The sequence below is a fragment of the Neltuma alba genome, unplaced genomic scaffold (genome assembly GCF_004799145.2).
Source record: "Neltuma alba isolate B1F8T4 unplaced genomic scaffold, ASM479914v2 tig00013027_pilon, whole genome shotgun sequence".
NCBI lineage: Eukaryota > Viridiplantae > Streptophyta > Magnoliopsida > Fabales > Fabaceae > Neltuma > Neltuma alba.
The window spans coordinates 24,420-30,413 of record NW_021637374.1 but is presented as its reverse complement, the minus strand read 5'-3'; the positions used below and the strand labels follow the sequence as shown (position 1 = coordinate 30,413).

At 34.1% G+C, this 5,994-nt stretch overlaps 1 pseudogene; it reads left to right on the top strand.

The window, feature by feature from the left end:
- The first annotated feature begins 4,031 nt into the window (after positions 1-4,031).
- LOC114733684 (U-box domain-containing protein 26-like) lies at positions 4,032-5,468 on the top strand (annotated as a pseudogene).
- The last annotated feature ends 526 nt before the right edge of the window (positions 5,469-5,994 follow it).

Sequence of the window (5,994 nt, the reverse complement as noted above, 5' to 3'; positions counted from 1 at the left end):
TAAAGTGTTTTGCAATTTATCTAACACTTTAAAGTTATTTTTTTATATGTATAGAATACCGTAAAATATTTTGTAGTTTATTCAGCATCTTGAAGTCCATCACACTTAAAAAAAAATTAAAATAATATTTTAGAGTGCTTGATACAAATTCAATTAACAACTTTTTTGAGAAGTTAATACCAGGATTAAACTTACTCCTAAGGGAAGAAAAAAACTTCAAGAACAGAATTGTATTACAAAATATACTTTAGGTGCTAAAGGAATATAACAGAATAATCTAGGGTGCTAGATGTATTTGAAAAAAAAAATTTTAGAATTTAGACATACCTTAACGTCTTTTTTAATTTCCTTCATACAGATTTTTGTGTTATTAGAGACAATTTTATGTGATACATTGTGAAATGCTATAATACTTCTTTCAACAGCAATTTGAACTTACCCCACTTTATATTAAACATGGTAGTTTCCCCCCCTATTTTCCATCCTATTTGGTTTGTACTACTCCCCGGTCCTAATTTAAGGCCCAATTGACTTATTTGAGAGATTAAGGAAGTAAGTTAAGTGGTTATTTATAATAAATAAGTGTTGTCATTCCTAAAATATCCTTGCTAATAAGTATATTGGCTAAAACTATCATTATTAGAAGGATTATCTTGGAAAAAAATGTATAAATATAAGAGATAAAATGAATTGGGTCTTATAATTAGGACCTAATAAAAGTCAAATGGGGTCTTATATAAGAACCGGAGGAGTAGTATTTTTCTTTTTACAACAAAATACAGTTTAATTTTCTTAATTTTTTGCTATTAAAAAAAAGCATAAATTAAGTAATAAGAGGGAAGGATACAAGGGCAATATATAAAACAAAACAAAGTGGCGGTGGGTACGTCTTGTTCTTTTGGTGAATGCTCACTCTGTCTGACATCTTTACCCCTGTCCATTTGGCAGCTTCATGCATGCCATTATATCACAAACAAATTCTTGCTAATTTCCTTTTGGACTCCGTCAACTCACATTTATATTAAACTACCATTTCCTTCTTAATATTTTATTAAATTTTAAAGTGCGAATTGCTCTTTTATAATATTTTAGAGGCAAACGTTGTTCTTTAACCAAGAAACAAATTTAACTTAATTTCAATATCCATTCGTTAAGGGATGAATTGCAACAATTTTAACATTTGGGAGTGACATTACTTCGCTGAAATAGTTTGAAATAATTATTAGTGTTGGTTGCAAAATAGTAGTGTAGGAGCAAAAATATCCTTTAACGCAGCCCTAATTATATTTTTATCATCATTATTTAAAATAAATAATACTTTGTATGATATTTAATATAAAAGATACTTAATTAGTTTGAAGACACAACTTAAAAAAAGTTAAATAAATCATTTAATTATAATAAAAAAAGACATGATGCTTCTTAAGGTATCATTTGTGACATTATTATTATATTATAATACCTCTAGTTCTTAACATGAGAGCTGGTTAGAGGTTATATTTATATTAAATATAAGACATAATCTTCTGTATTTATCATATTTATTATTTCCTTAAACTAATTTAACTAACTTGTAAAATGATATACAACATAATGTTATATAAATGTATTTTAACAAGATCATGCCACATTTATTAAAATCAATTAGTTATTTTATTTGACTTTCTTAATCTACCTAAGTTAATTATATAATAGATAAATTAGTTTTAAGAAAAGATAACTATAAAAAAATCAAATACCATAAGTATGAACAAATTAATCTACCTCCTAGCTAACTCATGTCAAGGGGACAAGGGAGGGAAGAACAATGACAAAGAAATTGCTTCATATATAAGATGGAATTTACTTTCGTTTGAACAAAAAAATGGTTTGAAATGTGGGCGTGATTAATTGAAGGAGATGGAGGGGAAAGGGCCCCCCACTTAATCAATGACACTATAATTAATGTTATCCACAGGAAGCTGTTATGTGTAATTCCCTGCAATTTCAACATACTAATCAAGAAAACAAGTGCCCACCCCTTTTTCATCTCTCATTGGACTTATCCCTTTTCACACTAGTTCACCATCAATTCTTACATTTTTATATATGTCGGCAACAAAAAAAAAATCGTATGTTTTTATAATATGATTGATAGGGAAATGTCACTCTGTTTCTATTCCCATTTGTAAGTCATTTATTTAAACTTGCAAATTAAAAAAAACACTAAATTGATAATTGTTTCATATTTAATTTATCTTTATTAAAAAATGGTATTAAAAATGTTTTGTATTTTCTCTCAAATGTTTAAATCAATAGGGATAAAATTAAAAAATTCATTAATTACTCTACAAATGATTTATGTTTAGGAATAAGTTTTTTTTTATAAATGAATTATAATAGAAACAGGGTATACTACCTTTTATCATTTTCGCAAGATCCATCAAGTGTTTTATCACAACTTCATTATATATCTTTTATATATTCCACAGCCTTGTATATGAAATTTGGGGACCAAAGTTTCAAATGGTTTAAATTATAAAGACTGAGTTGCAATAGAGTTAAAGTTCAGATATTGAATTATAATCCAATAAAACTATAGGAACTGAATTACACTGAATTGAAGTTTAAAGACCGAGCTACAAATGAATCAAAATTACAGGAACTGAAAAATTAATTTTCTAAAAAAAATCTAGGTCTTATGCACTGTTAGGGAATTATATGCGTGCAAATTGAATGGGTCTTTGGTTTTACAGTTGTAATCACAAGTGATGTAGCTCATATACAAATTGCTTTCAAGAGCATGATATTTTATATGCTTTTAGATACGTTGCCGCTTAAATGAAGACTTTGTGCCACTATTTCCAAAAGGGGTGACAGCTGCATGCTTTTAGTCAAGCAAGTAATCAACTTTGTAACCCACTCTTCCCATATCCAATAATCAACCTTAGCTACCAGGAAGAAGCTTGTTTTCACTTTTAACTAATAAGCCCTTCCAGCCATCACAAAGCTGGCTTTCTTTCTTCCATGCAACACTCGTCGTACGTCCTGGCCTTACTACTAAAAATATTTCTTTTTAATATAAGAAGGGCTTACTAAAAATGTTTTTTAAAATAAATATATATATGTTATACGAATTAGTTCATAATTAATATTAATTTTAAGATTACTTTTTTATTAAGAATTGTCAATAAATTCACTCCAAAAAAGAGTCTTGAGAATAAATTAAATGCGTGATCTATCAATAAAGGTATTTTGATTGAATAAATTGTCAACGTGGCTTGACTTAATTAATTGAATGGAATTTAGACCTAGTTTTACGTTTTCATAGTCAAACAATATTATTTTTACGGTTCCATATAAGGTTTCAACTTTCAACCCCACCTCCCCAAAAAAAAAAAAAATGTAAGTATTCTTTCATCCCTCCACATTTAAGGACTAGTTTGAGTTGTAATCAACTAGATATATATATTTTTTCGTGTGCTACCTTTCATATATGTTCATGACTTAGCTCATAAATTATGCCTTAAGATCCCGTAACAACATTAGAATTTACAAGCATCGATGATAAATTACTTTAAAAAAGCTTTAATAATAATAAATATTAGTATTACTTCATTAACATACAATCTAAAAAAATGTACATGAAATGAAATTGTTTATTATAAATACTACACAATAACGGAGTTTAGTTAATATAAAATTGATTATAGTGAGACGCACTGGATTTTACTTACTACTATTTTTGGCGGCAAATGTGGGACCACACCACCGTATTCCATATATTCATTTGACCAACCCATACCTGAGTCCGAACCGGGCTTAGGTTCCGAGGTTTATCGCACACGGCACGTGTGGTTTTGAGACAGCTGAGCAGAGGCCCTCACGTCGCGTGCTTCCTCTCTCTCTCTCTCTCTATATCTCCTTTCTCCTCGTCATATAAAAATTAACCAAATCCCAACATCTTACCAGAATTTGCAGAGCCTTCAGATTCAGTATTACTTTCTTCTTCTTCTTCTTCTTCGATAGACAAATTAAGCATATTCGAATCTTTCTTTAATATGTCTGTGAATTTAGAGCCGTTGGATTCAGGACTGCAGATTCCTCACCACTTCAGGTGCCCCATTTCCCTCGAGCTGATGCGCGAACCCGTTTACTATATCCACGGGTCAGACCTATGACCGAACCAGCATAGAGTCGTGGTTCGCCGCCGGCAATACCACCTGCCCCGTCACCAGAACGCCGCTTTCTGATTTCACTCTCATCCCAAACCACACTCTTCGCCGCCTTATCCAGGACTGGTGCGTCTCAAATCGCGAGTTCGGAGTCGAACGGATCCCAAGTCCGACCCAGCCCGCCCACCCTTCAGTGGTACGGACCTTGTTGAATCAGGCATCGTCGGAGACGAGCGCTTCTCAGTCACGTATCTCTGCGCTGCGACGGCTTAGAAGATTTGCTGCTGACTCGGACAAGAACTGTTCGCTCATTGGATCTTACAACGTGCGCCGGATTTTACTCCATCTCCTTTTTGATCCCAATTCGGATTGTTTTGAGTTGAAGCACGAGTCGCTCGCGCTTTTGGTTTGTTTTTCACTTGCCGAATCTGAATGCGTCTTCGTCGCATCGGAGCCGGAGAGAATCAAGTATTTGTCGCGTTTGATGTTTCATTCCTCCATCGACGTCCGAGTTAACTCGGCCGCACTGATTGAGACCGTCGTTAGCGGGACTCGTTCGCAGGAGCTGCGTGCACATATCAGCAATGTCGATGAAATCTACGAAGGAGTGGTTGGCATCTTGAAGAGTCCGGTTTCGTACCCTCGGTCTCTCAAGGTTGGGATCAAGGCCTTGTTCGCTTTGTGCCTGGTGAAACAAACACGACACAAAGCGGTTGCCGCCGGAGCTCCGGAGATCCTCATCGACCGGCTCGCTGATTTCAAGAAATGCGACGCCGAGAGAGCTCTGGTGACGATTGAGTTACTCTGTCGAATTCCTGAGGGGTTGGCTGCGTTTGCAGGGCACCCGCTGACGGTACCGCAGCTGGTGAAAACAATACTGAGGATATCCGACCGGACGACAGAGCACGCTGCCGGAGCGCTATGGGCGCTTTGCTCAGAATCGGAGGAGTGCCGGAGGGAGGCGGTGGCGGCGCGTGTGTTAACGCCACTGCTATTGGTGGTACAGAGTGATTGTACAGACAGGGCAAAGAGGAAGGCGCGGATGTTGCTGAAGCTTCTTCGGGATTCGTGGCCACAAGATTGCGTCGGAAACTCCGACAATTTTGCATGGAGCGAACTCGTAGTACCGTTCTGAGTTTTTGACGATGGTGCTTCTCTTTGGCATAATCTCAAAAACTTGCTCCCAAAATTTCCATTTTTGTTGTCGCAGTTTCAGGGAAAAGCAGATCAGATCATGATTCAGCTTTAGGGTTATGAGTTTATCATCAGTACATAATACTTCATGCAATTTTTGTTTTTGGGGTTACGTTCATTCATTCATTTTATCATTTTATGTAAGAATTTGCTGGAAGTAAATAAAATGTTTTACTTTTGTAGAGACATTAATCTGAAGTGAGGGTAATTTTTTTTTTTTGCATCGATATGTTCATTATGATTACGAATAAGTAATTTATTTTCCACTTTTTATATAGACTGCACAAAAAAAAAGTGCCGAAAATATAGAATAAGAGAAGAGAATAGGGGATAATAGAAGGCAGGAGTATTTCTTATTTCATTCAAGGTGCTGAATACATGATACATGGCTTCTATTTATAGGCACAACTTCCCATCTTTGACAGAATTTATACATTACATAATAATAAGAGCTAATTATAGGATATAGAGGTAATTGTAGAAGATATTAGAGATGATAGGAGATATAAGAGATAATAGGAGATATAAGGATATCAACAAAGACATTATTATATTCATAACACTCCTTTTTAGATGTTTATTATGTATAAACATGCTTCATTAAAAAAAATTTCAAATTAATAATGTAAAATTTGAATATAATATA